Raw genomic sequence first — 14,407 nt, forward strand, 5'->3', positions numbered from 1 at the left:
CCACTATACCAAGACATACTTCCCACAAATTGCAAACACCCAAAGAGACTTTGAAAACATCGACAATAACTCAAAACTCCCATACCTACTGGGAGAAATACAAGAATGTGAAATAAAGCCCATTTGAATTGAAGAGAGAGAGATAGATAGAGCATGTCTGTGTGTGTTAGAAAGAGAGAGATAGAGAGAGCATGTCTGTTTGTGTGTGTGTTAGAGAGAGAGCATGTATATGTGTGTTAGAAAGAGAGAGAAATATAGAGAGAGAGAGCATGTCATTTTGTGTGTTAGAGAGAGATATAGAGCATGTCTGTGTGTGTTAGAAAGAGAGAGAGAGAGAGAGAGCATGTGTGTTTGTGTGTTAGAGAGAGAGAGCATGTCTGTGTGTGTGTGTTAGAGAGAGAGCATGTATGAGAGAGATAAGCAAAGATGAGCCCCTAAAGGATATTCAACTTTTAATGGAAGAACAAAACAGAAGAAAAAGATAACTTCACAAAGGCAACATGAATATACATAGATCCAAAAGGACAAAGATCAACACTTAAATCCAAAGAGAAGATGGTCTATACCAGAGAAAACAAAGTAGCAAGGAGCCAATGGCCGACATCAGCTAAATAGGCTAACTGAACACACATTCATCGACTTCCACAAAGCATTCGACAGTCTAGACAGAGACACTATATGGAAACTCATGGCACATTACGGTATCCCAACGAAGTTCATAACCATCATCCAACAGCTGTACCTACAATCATCCTGCAGAGTAATACACAACGGCCAGCTCACAGACAGCTTTACAGTAGAGACAGGAGTCAGACAGGGCTGCCTACTGTCCCCTTTCCTCTTTCTTTTGGCAGTCGACTGGATCATGAAACAAACCACAGCCGAACAAAATCTGGGCATTCAGTGGACAATGTGGTCTCAATTAGAGGATTTGGACTTTGCCGACGACATAGTCCTCCTCTCACACACACAAACACAAATGCAGACCAAACTCACAAAACTTGCCACAATTGCAGCTACCACAGGACTACACATCAATAAAGCAAAAACAAAGGAGATGAAGATGAAACACAATTTAGAAGAGGCCGTACAACTGGACGGAGAAGCACTGGACGAGGTGGACACCTTCACATACCTGGGAAGCATCGTGGGGAAGGACGGAGGCAGCGACAAAGACATCAAAGCAAGAATAGGGAAGGCAAGAACAGCATTTTTAATACTGAAGCAAACATGGAATTCAAACCACATCTCCACAAAGACCAAACTCTGCATCTTCAACACCAATGTCAAATCAGTTCTATTATATGGAGCAGAAACATGGAGAACCACAAAAGCAACCTCAAACAAACTGCAAACCTTCATAAACAGATGTTTACGACACATCCTGGGAATCTACTGGCCAAACACCATCACAAACGAACAGCTCTGGCAAACCACTCAACAAGAACCACTTGAAACCCTAATCAAACGCAGGAAATGGGGCTGGATTGGACACACCCTGAGAAAACCATCCTCCAACACAACCAGGCAGGCCTTAACCTGGAACCCACAGGGGAAGAGAAAGCCAGGAAGACCCAGAAACAGCTGGAGAAGGTCTGTCGAGGCGGATCTCAAGGAAAAAAGAACATCATGGAAGGAAGCAGAGAAAATCGCCCAACACCGAACCAGCTGGAGAGATTTCATGAATGACCTATGCTCCCCAAAGAGCAAAAGGGTTTAAGTCAAGTAAGTCAAGCAAATAGAGTAGCCAGGTACTGACACCAGGCCACACACCGTTAGCTACTACAACAGCTAGCCGGCCCGTTTGGCTCAATATAACGTTAGCTAGCCGGCCCGCTTTGGCTCAATATAACATTAGCTACAACAGCTAGCCGGCCCGTTTGGCTCCCGAGAGAGAGAGAGAGATATATCCACAGCGGGAATAGAATAGAGTGCATTAAAAACTCACCAAACGTCCAATAGGATGGAGACAACCGCGTGGAGTTGACGAAGTTCATCTGCCGAATGACCTCTTCATCCTCTTCATCTTGGCATAACAATGCTGCACGCGCTCTCTCTAGGTTAGCTAACGCTAGTTAGCCTTTAGCTAAGCTAGCTACTAGCCGACATCATCATGGCTATCCCGACTGAACCACACGTTAGCACTCGATATTATAACGTAGCTAAAGCTAACTAGCTGTCCCTGCCTTTAGCTAAGCCTAACTAGCCTGCTAGCCTGACTGAACTGTCTAACATGCAACAACTTTCATCTTCAGTCCATCTGCCGAACGACCGTCCTCTTCATCTTGGCTGGCATAACTAAGCATAACCTCCAAAGCTGCACGCGCGAAATAGTGAAACGCAGCTGACACACACCGGCGTACACATGATGTAACCCCTCCCTTCGTTGAAACCAATAGTATGTCTGCTGCAGAGCCCCAGAGCTCCAATAGTGAGTATGTCTGCTGCAGAGCCGCAGAGCGAGGAACAAGTCACACACATTCTACAAACGTGTCTAATGTGAAATATATAAGCATATAAGCAAAACTAGATTTTAGGTCTGTGATGAAAAAGGGCCTCGCGGGAAGGGGGGCCTCGCAAATTTTTTTTTTTTTTTTTTTTTTATTAGGTCCCCCTTCCCGCGAGGCCCTGTGCGACCGCACTGCTCGCACACCCCCTGAGGCGGCCCTGTGTGTGTGTGTGTGTGTGTGAGTGTCTGTGTGTGCGTGCATGTGTGTGTGTCTGACAAGTAGTTCAGCCATACTGTATGTAACAGCGTTCTGCCGTCCATGCACTTTGTAACTGGCTATTCTTTCATACTTTCTGACTGCACTGGCAGTGTGTATGTCCTTTGTACGAGGCTTGCTTGTACTTCTGTTCATGTGGACATAAATAAACATTTCAAGTGTGTGTGTGTGTGTGTCTGTGCGTGTCTGTGTGTGTGTTTGTGTGTGCGTCTATGTGTGAGTCGAGAAGAATAATTCTTTATTATATCCCTGAGGGGCAGGTTGTCTCGCAGCCAGCAGAGTAGAATACATGACTCACAGTAACACAAGTTCAGGTCGTGAGAATCAATACATGCAACAAACAAGGTGAATCATCAGTATGAGCATCCCTCCTTAAAGTGATGTTTTGTTTCCCCCCCCCCCCCCCCCCCCGGTTAAAATAAGTGTTAAACAGCTCTACATTCTGACAGCCAGCACTGGTATACTGAGTGTTTAGTCAGTAATATCGGTCTCCCAGTCCTCTGCAGTAATCACAAAATACTAAACATTTCCCCACTTTATCCAATCAGGAGAGAAAACCCTAGATATTTAGACTTATTTCAAGAAATCTTGCCTTTGCTGGCAGATTATTTGACTTGTTTCAAGCACATACTATTATTTGCTTAAAAGCTTTTTATTTCTTGTTTTTTTCAGGCCATTTTTGCAGTGTGGAGTCCTCTCTCCTGATTGGATAAAGTGGGAATAGGATATCCAGGAAATGTATTTTGTGTTTACTGCAGAGTGGAGGGACTGGGAGACCCATGTTACTGACCAGACACTCTGTTTCAGTGATGGCTGTTTACTGCAGAGTGGAGGGACTGGGAGACCCATGTTACTGACCAGACACTCTGTTTCAGTGATGGCTGTTTACTGCAGAGTGGAGGGACTGGGAGACCCATGTTACTGACCAGACACTCTGTATCAGTGATGGCTGTTTACTGCAGAGTGGAGGGACTGGGAGACCCATGTTACTGACCAGACACTCTGTATCAGTGATGTCTGTTTACTGCAGAGTGGAGGGACTGGGAGACCCATGTTACTGACCAGACACTCTGTTTCAGTGATGGCTGTTTACTGCAGAGTGGAGGGACTGGGAGACCCATGTTACTGACCAGACACTCTGTATCAGTGATGTCTGTTTACTGCAGAGTGGAGGGACTGGGAGACCCATGTTACTGACCAGACACTCTGTTTCAGTGATGGCTGTTTACTGCAGAGTGGAGGGACTGGGAGACCCGTGTTACACTCTGTATCAGTGATGTCTGTTTACTGCAGAGTGGAGGGACTGGGAGACCCGTGTTACTGACCAGACACTCTATATCAGTGATGGCTGTTTACTGCAGAGTGGAGGGACTGGGAGACCCATGTTACTGACCAGACACTCTGTATCAGTGATGTCTGTTTACTGCAGAGTGGAGGGACTGGGAGACCCATGTTACTGACCAGACACTCTGTATCAGTGATGGCTGTTTACTGCAGAGTGGAGGGACTGGGAGACCCATGTTACTGACCAGACACTCTGTATCAGTGATGTCTGTTTACTGCAGAGTGGAGGGACTGGGAGACCCGTGTTACTGACCAGACAGACACTCTGTTTCAGTGATGGCTGTTTACTGCAGAGTGGAGGGACTGGGAGACCCGTGTTACTGACCAGACACTCTGTATCAGTGATGGCTGTTTACTGCAGAGTGGAGGGACTGGGAGACTCATGTTACTGACCAGACACTCTATATCAGTGATGACTGTTTACTGCTGAGTGGAGGGACTGGGAGACCCATGTTACTGACCAGACACTCTGTATCAGTGATGGCTGTTTACTGCAGAGTGGAGGGACTGGGAGACCCATGTTACTGACCAGACACTCTATATCAGTGATGGCTGTTTACTGCAGAGTGGAGGGACTGAGAGACCCATGTTACTAACCAGACACTCTGTTTCAGTGATGGCTGTTGGAATGTAGAGCTATTATTTTAACATGTAGAGCCCACTTATTTTAACATGTAGACCACGTATGTTAACATGTAGACCACTTATTTTAACACGTGGACCACTTATCTTAACAAAGAAAAGCCTTTAAAACACCCTCTGGACTGTGAAGACACCGGACCATAGACTTGGAAATGTGTGTGTATGTGTGTCTGTTTGTGATTGTGTGTGCGTGTGTGTCTGTTTTGTGATTGTGTGTGTGCATGAATGCATGTGTGTGTGCATGTGTGTATGTGTGTCTGTTTGTGATTGTGTGTGTGCGTGAGTGCATGTGTGTGTGTGTGTCTGTTTGTAATCCTGTGTGCGTGAGTGCATGTGTGCGTGCATGTGTGTGTTCCCTGTGGTGATGACTGGTCTCGGAGACAGAGATACATCATCAGGTTGATAGGCATCTAATCCCTCACGTCTCAGGCTGGATAACCAGCCGCGCCGGCCTCCCTGCTTCAGAAAAGCCATCTCTGTGCGGCATCTCGCATAATATTATCTCCCTCCTCGGGCCTTCTTTGGACAATGAATCCTCACATGCATCAGAAGAATGAACAACAACGCACTCACACACAGCGGGGGAATGAATACACTGGAATGCACAGGAGCGTGTGTTCGCCATTATGTCAAGACGACACTGAGGTTACGAGATATATTCGCCAGGAGGGAGAGACACGTCTGGGCTTGTTTTAGTGGATAAGGGTTCAACGAAATACCTTTACCGCCAGCTTGTAAACACGTTCTCGCTGCATACCACGTTTTCCCCCCAGTGTTTTTAACCCTTTCACTGCTGCACTACCAAATGGTTAACCCTTTCACTGCCAAACGGCAGCAGGTTAACCCTTTCACTACCACACTACACAGAAGGTTAACCCTTTACTATCACACTACAGACGTAACCTCTTAAGCTGCAACGTCCCTCATATGGGAAGTTTTTCAGATTTTTTGCAACTGGCACTTTGGCAACCCCTAGTGGCTCGGGTGTGCATATTTTGTAATACAATATATATATATCGAATTGAAGGCTTATTTGTTGCCTGTCGATAGCGACGAAATCCAACAAAATCCGTTCAGCGGTCCTCGAGCTACATGCCGGTATTTGAGGCTTGTGCAAAGTACACGGTATCGCGCAAAATACCACTCCCGACTCAGGCTGCAGTATTTCCGTCAATCTAGATCCGATCTCGAAAATGATTGTGGATCGTTGTAACCAATGAGTGTGGCTTTCCAATGATACCCTGCATGGGGATCTAAATTAAAAAAAATTAAAACACGAAGAAACACGAAAACAGGAAGACCAAAACAGCTGAATGAATTGAAGTCTATGAGAAAACTGAGTATTTCTTTGTACACAGTTTACCAAAATCACTCCTAATCACTCATTTCTGAATGGATGAAAATTGGATATGTACTACATAAGACGTCAGGCTATGGCTCCGTCTGGATTTGTAAGCCATCCCACCTTCTGGGGAAATAATACCTCTGGACTACTAACTACTACAGAAAAACTTGAGTAACACGTTTTTTTACAACTCAAATTCAGACCTATGTAACTCTATTACTTTAGCACTAAAAGTAAATCTGGAATCAGAAACGTCAGAATGTCATCTGTCAAAAGAGACCAGGCTCATGCATGTGCTATAAGTATAAAGTATGTTGTTTTGGTTTGCAAAAATTATGCAGTCCTCAAGTTCAAGTTCAAACATTTTCACTTTTCTGCCCGCTTGTTGTCTGTAGTGTGATAGTAAAGGGTTAACCTTCTGTAGTGTGGTAGTGAAAGGGTTACAAGCCGGCAGGATTATTTCCCCCCTGCTGATTGACAGCATTGTTAAACAAATGGCGCTCGCGTTGCCGGAGATGTTACGGCACACAGGCCGTTATTGTTCAACTCTGGCGCTGAACACGGTGGTGGGAAATGTCAGAGGGGAGGGCGTTGTGCCAATTTCACACTTCAATTGAACATGAAGGAATCATGGTCCCCAGGTTCAGGCTAAAAACAAGGGGTGATCGAGCCTTCGAGGTGACGGCACCAAGGCTATTCTTAATGGTATTTTATAGTTTGTCATTTCCTCGAAAACGATAAAAAGAAGTGATGAGTCATCCTGCACATGGGAGCGTGTGCTCGTTTTGCGTCCAATGAAATGCTTTCTAGAATCACATTTACAGCACATTGTAACTGAGCAGCACTCGGCCTCTTTAACTAAATTGAACAAAATGGTCAATGTTAGCTCGCAAGCTAACGTTACTAATGTTGCATAACATTGCTAACGTACATCGCTAACATTAGGTTGCTAGCTAATAGGTCGACCGCAATGCACGTTCAGCACTACTGGCTACTGAAAATGCCTATCAAGATCCACGACAAGTCCCTCCCTAGCTTCCTGGGTAAAGGAATAGGGTAAACATGCATGTTGCTGCTTTTTGAGGTAGGTCGCTATGATTACAGTGTAAGGCAGTAGATAAGTGTCCTTTATGAGATAAGTGTCCTTCTCTGACCGAGAGGCGCAACAAACACATAAATATCTTTAACGCCCTTATAATTGGTAAGCTAACGGAACGTAGGCCAAGTGCGTCCACATTTTTATAGGATTCTATCACATTTTCATAACAATAGCACCCTGCGCCGTTTTCATTGAGGTTTCTTACAAATTAACGATGCTTTATCTTGTCCTTTATATGCCGATTATCATTAGAATCTTAAATTGTACCATATGTCCCCCTTTAGACAACATATGTAATGCTACCAGCGCACTTTTGTTAAGATAATTAGTTGGCCATTCGCGGTCGCTATACCGAGGTTGCAGTAATAGTTTAACGCTGTTCAGATCACGTCGGAGAATATAGACCCATCCCAGTGACCTGCGACCTGTGCTAACGCTCTTGGGAAATGCAGTGTTGTAGTTCTCAACATTTTCAGCCTTTAATTTTAAACCAATGCTGCCATCTACTGACAACAAAAAAGTGTTGTCTAATCGTCACCTTGAGAGCTACTTCCGTATACAGCGCCGCCCCAAACCCATTCTAGAGATTCCCACTTTTTGCTGGGAGTGGGGCGTGGCCGTATTTGGTCCCAGACAATAAGAGTGGCTGCAATTGGTCACCGTGACGTTACCTCCTTATACTACATCATTATTGGTAAGCTACCTCCTTATACTACATGATTATTGGTAAACTACCTCCTTATACTACATCATTATTGGTAACCTACTTCCTCATACTACATCATTATTGGTAAGCTACCTCCTTATACTACATCATTATTGGTAAACTACCTCCTTACTACACCATTATTGGTAAGCTACCTCCTTACTACATGATTATTGGTAAGCTACCTCCTTATACTACATCATTATTGGTAACCTACTTCCTTATACTACATCATTATTGGTAAGTTACCTCCTCATACTACATCATTATTGGTAAGCTACCTCCTTATACTACATCATTATTGGTAAGCTACCTCCTTATACTACATCATTATTGGTAAGCTACCTCCTTATACTACGTCATTATTGGTAAGCTACCTCCTTACTACATGATTATTGGTAAGCTACCTCCTTATACTACATCATTATTGGTAACCTACTTCCTCATACTACGTCATTATTGGTAAGCTACCTCCTTATACTACATCATTATTGGTAAGCTACCTCCTTATACCACATCATTATTGGTAAGCTACCTCCTTATACTACATCGGTATTGGTAAGCTACCTCCTTATACTACATCATTATGGGTAAGCTACCTCCTTATACTACATAATTATTGGTAAACTACCTCCTTATACTACGTCATTATTGGTAAGCTACCTCCTTATACTACGTCATTATTGGTAAGCTACCTCCTTATACTACATCATTATTGGTAAAATACCTCCTTATACTACAACATTATTGGTAAGCTACCTCCTTATACTACATCAGTATTGGTAAGCTACCTCCTTCGCTGCTGTCGGGCCAAAACCTCATAACTCCATTTTTTGAAAAAAATAATGTATTATATAAATCAACTCCGTAGATCATCCTCCATATGTGTGTGTGGGTTTTACAAAGTTTAAACAATGGGAAAGCATTAAACCGATCATCTGTCTAAACCTCCTAACTCTATTCACCCTCAAATCTGTGTTAGTTTTTTTCATCTGCTGAAAAGTTGGGTTTTTGGAGTTATGAGGTCAGCAGAAGCTCCCCACACACCCCCACTTCCCCCAATATTTCCTGAGCCCTCCCACACCTGATGGCAGTAAGATGAATAATGTTTTCGCTCCCCAAAGCAGTACCCTTCCTTAATGACCTTTAGAGACCTTTAACAATAAACTATAGGCAGGGGTGGAGAAAGGGTTAAATAATGATAAGCATTACCCGGCCAGAAAAGGGTTAAGACAGAGACTCAGTAACAGACACACACAGTGCTCCCATTCAGTAGTTATTTAGTGAAAAGTCTGATTCAAGTTACAATTAAATACTTAAAGTCTGATTCAAGTTAATTATGCCCTGGGCACCAAGTGCTCTCGCTCTGTAACACAGACTAAAGTGCTTCCCACACTGAGCTAGACACAGTAACAAGACCTTCCCTTTAAGGGTTTATATATACTGTTCCACTACTCCATAGGTGGGGAGAGGGGGGAGGAAAAGGGAAGGGATAAAAGGGGTTACTGAATGGGAATTTTATAAAGGAACACACATATTATTACACTCAAAAGAAAACAGTAGGCCCACATTTAGCAAATAAACTCCTATATAAAGCCGGCTGTAATGGTTGGTGCGCCCCTTTACACTGCTCTCCAGTGTGCATTCAAAGCACTGTTTATCTTCACTCTTATAGAGCTTGCTCCCCACAGTGTACTGTCTACCGAACACGTTTCAACACTCAGAGCGCCGCTACTTATCCAAGATGGTGGGCCCAAACTCAGTACTGCTAGTCCGGATGCTAAGATGGCCAACGGAGATCCCGCGATAACAGCCAGCGGGGCGGAGTGGATGCTGGGGCAGGTGCTACTGGCAACGGCTTGAAGAGACTGGAGAAGCGTGCAGTGTAGTGGCGTCCTCTGCTGGGCTGAAGAGGGGAGCCATCGCGCGTGCTAAACTGTGGTGCTCGCCTAAATACAGCTAAACTGTGGGTCGTATTGAACCCTCCTACTATGACGCCTATATATACAGCTAACGCAAGGTGGCCAATGTCTATCACCTGATCTTCGGCTCTGCTCGCCGGGTGAAGCCTTCACACTGTCTCTGGCACACGAACCAAACGCTAAGCTACCGCAGATATTTCTGGAATAACCCGTTTTGTAGCTGAGTCTATTCCTTTATCCGGCGCATTAATCAAACGCTCAACTACCGCATGTATTTCTGGAATAACCCATTTTGTAGCTGAGTCTATTCCTCGCACGCTCGCTCCTCTGTTGCTCCTGGGATAGACGTCCTCTCTCCTCTGAGTAGAACGTCCAAGAGGAAGTCCTTCTCGGGTGCACTTGGCGTTTAACTCCTTCTCCCTCGTCTGATGTCCTTCCTGCCCAGCGACCACCACCGCCGCCTGCCGGCACCTGTAGTCAATGTCAGGGAGGGGTGATCAAAGAGAACTGCACGTTAATTGTCCATGTCCAGGAGGGATGGTCAAGAGCGGTCAACTGGTTACAACGTCCTTGTGAACACAGGGAATTCAAAAGATTACATTAGCCACTCTGAATAATAGCCAAATCTATTCAGGTTACTACATTTGGAACCCGTTCTAGTGACTGGCTGGTCCTTAAAGGAACAAGCCAACATTTTGGGGAAAAGCTTATCGTCTTCTCCAGAGAGAGACAAGAAGATAGATACCAGTTTCCTCTCTGTGCGTTCAGTAGAAAGCTGTCTGGCTGCATGTTAGCCTAGCTTAGCACAATGAATGGAAGCGGACATGTACGCGTAGCCTTTCGGGAGAGGTTTTAGTTGGACAATGCGTAGGCTACCGGTACATGTCCGCTTCCATTCTATCCCCAGGCCATCAGGATGCTCAATGACTATGTAACATCAACCCATCCAGCTACACTCACAGCACACACATCCACATGCATGCACACACTCACTTTAAACAAACACTCACCTTAACACTCACTTTAGACATTTTAACACTACATTATATTAATCTATTTAGAGATTTGCACTACATTCATACCTCATTTGCATTTGCACCTTGCCTTAAAAAAAGAAAATTGTCTGCATTTTGTACCTTATTGTCTGCATTTTTTATTCATTGTACCTAGATTGTACTTAGGTTGTACTTTAGTTTGCATTATTGTATATTGTATAATGTTATTCCTCTTTTACTTACTTTTTTTACTGTATGAAGCACATTCTCAGGGGCTCACAGAGAACCAAGCAGTTCACTGTAATGTACATGTGTAACGGTTGTCACATCATCACCTCAAACTTCGATGCCCCGAGGGAGTTTCGAACCCGGTTCTCCCACGTTGCGGGCAACAACACAGACCGCTATACCAAGAAGTGAACTCACTACTTTGTAACGTGTCTATGTGTCTTTTGAGGATGTGAGAGTGAGTTTAACCCATAGCACCGCTACTCACGCCAGCCCTTCGTGACTGCGCTTAGCGGTACCATCCGTTACACATGCACCTTATACGTGACAAATACAAACAAACTTGAAAACTTGAACTTGCAGAGACATGCTGAGGAGACGTGACTCTGTACTATAGCTACCAAACCCTGAGTCAGTCTATGCGCTGGGTCTGCAGGTGGTATAGCTGACACACACACACACACACACACACACACACACACACACACACACACACACACACACACACACACACACACACACACACACACACACACACACACACACACACACACACACACACACACACACACACACACACGTATGCATACACAGATACAGTCATCCCACCACTGCTGAGTAACCCTGTTTGAAGCCTCCTCTCCATGCATCAATCTGTCACTGCGGGGTGAGGGGTGTGTAGAGACTGTAGCAGAGAAACACTTAGGCACGAGGACAGGAGGCGGGGCAGGACTTCATCACAACTCCTCAGCGCAGCATGGGACCTTAAAAGGCCAGCGGTGGAAAGTAACTAAGTACTTTAACTCGAGTGCTGCACAATTCCGAGGTGCTTAACTGTTTGCATTTGAGGGAACTTTGTGATTTTTACTTCACTGTGTAAAAAGCAAGACTTGACCCCTAACTGCTCCCGATGAGCAGGTTGGCACCACTGCGGTGTGAATGTGTGAGTGAATGGGTAGAATGTGAGGAACAAATATGAGACAATTTAAACTGAATTATAAGGAAATTATGTTCACAAGGTACAGGGATGAGGAAGGGATTTGACATTCACGGGTGTTTACATTTTTATTTGATTTCTTTCATGTTTTACATATATAGTTTTTGTTTTTTGTTTTGCATATATTTGTTTTGTAAGATTTTAAATTAGTACACACATTTGAGTAGTGGAAAAGGGGTAGGATTAAATAAGTGTATACTTCTTCCTACTCCTTTTCGAACATGTAAATGGGAAGGAGACAGGAGACAGACAGGTAGACTGGAGGTCCTGGGCCGGAGACAGACAGGTAGACTGGAGGTCCTGGGCCGGAGACAGGAGACAGACAGGTAGACTGGAGGTCCTGGACAGGAGACAGGAGACAGACAGGTAGACTGGAGGTCCTGGGCAGGAGACAGGAGACAGACAGGTAGACTGGAGGTCCTGGACAGGAGACAGGAGACAGACAGGTAGACTGGAGGTCCTGGACAGGAGACAGACAGGTAGACTGGAGGTCCTGGACAGGAGACAGACAGGTAGACTGGAGGTCCTGGACAGGAGACAGGAGACAGGAGACAGACAGGTAGACTGGAGGTCCTGGACAGGAGACAGGAGACAGACAGGTAGACTGGAGGTCCTGACAGGAGACAGGAGACAGACAGGTAGACTAGAGGTCCTGGACAGGAGACAGGAGACAGACAGGTAGACTGGAGGTCCTGGACAGGAGACAGGAGACAGACAGGTAGACTAGAGGTCCTGGGCAGGAGACAGGAGACAGACAGGTAGACTGGAGGTCCTGGACAGGAGACAGGAGACAGACAGGTAGACTGGCGGTCCTGGACAGGAGACAGGAGACAGACAGGTAGACTGGAGGTCCTGGACAGGAGACAGGAGACAGACAGGTAGACTGGAGGTCCTGGACAGGAGACAGGAGACAGACAGGTAGACTGGAGGTCCTGGACAGGAGACAGACAGGTAGACTGGAGGTCCTGGACAGGAGACAGACAGGTAGACTAGAGGTCCTGGACAGGGAGACAGGAGACAGACAGGTAGACTGGAGGTCCTGGACAGGAGACAGGAGACAGACAGGTAGACTGGAGGTCCTGGACAGGGAGACAGGAGACAGACAGGTAGACTGGAGGTCCTGGACAGGAGACAGGAGACAGACAGGTAGACTGGAGGTCCTGGACAGGAGACAGGAGACAGGAGACAGACAGGTAGACTGGAGGTCCTGGACAGGAGACAGACAGGTAGACTAGAGGTCCTGGACAGGAGACAGACAGGTAGACTGGAGGTCCTGGACAGGAGACAGACAGGTAGACTGGAGGTCCTGGGCAGGAGACAGGAGACAGACAGGTAGACTGGAGGTCCTGGACAGGAGACAGACAGGTAGACTGGAGGTCCTGGACAGGAGACAGACAGGTAGACTGGAGGTCCTGGACAGGAGACAGACAGGTAGACTGGAGGTCCTGGACAGGAGACAGGAGACAGACAGGTAGACTGGAGGTCCTGGGCAGGAGACAGGAGACAGGGTCCTACTAATCACCCCAAAGTACCAGAAAATACCAGAAAATACCAGAAAATACCCCAAAATACCCCAAAGTATACCCCAAAATACCAGAAACTACCCCAAAATACCCCAAAGTATACCCCAAAATACCAGAAACTACCCCAAAATACCAGAAAATACCAGAAACTACCCCAAAATACCCCAAAGTATACCCCAAAATACCAGAAAATACCAGAAAATACCAGAAACTACCCCAAAATACCCCAAAATACCAGAAAATACCAGAAACTACCCCAAAATACCCCAAAGTATACCCCAAAATACCAGAAAATACCAGAAAATACCAGAAACTACCCCAAAATACCCCAAAGTATACCCCAAAATACCAGAAACTACCCCAAAATACCCCAAAATACCAGAAACTACCCCAAAATACCAGAAACTACCCCAAAATACCCCAAAATACCAGAAACTACCCCAAAATACCCCAAAATACCAGAAATACCAGAAACTACCCCAAAATACCCCAAAGTATACCCCAAAATACCAGAAACTACCCCAAAATACCCCAAAATACCAGAAAATACCAGAAACTACCCCAAAATACCCCAAAGTACCCCAAAATACCCCAAAGTACCAGAAAATACCCCAAAATACCCCAAAGTATACCCCAAAGTACCAGAAAATACCAGAAAATACCCCAAAATACCCCAAATAGTGTGTAATAGTGTAATAGTGTAATAGTAGTAATAGTGTGTAATAGTGTAATAGTGTGTAATAGTGTAATAGTGTAATAGTGTGTAATAGTGTAATAGTGTGTAATAGTGTAATAGTGTGTAATAGTGTAATAGTGTAATAGTGTGTAATAGTGTAATAGTGTGTAATAGTGTAATAGTGTGTAAAAGTGTAATAGTGTG

This window comes from Notolepis coatsorum (assembly GCF_963971535.1).
Source record: "Notolepis coatsorum genome assembly, chromosome: 10".
NCBI lineage: Eukaryota > Metazoa > Chordata > Actinopteri > Aulopiformes > Paralepididae > Notolepis > Notolepis coatsorum.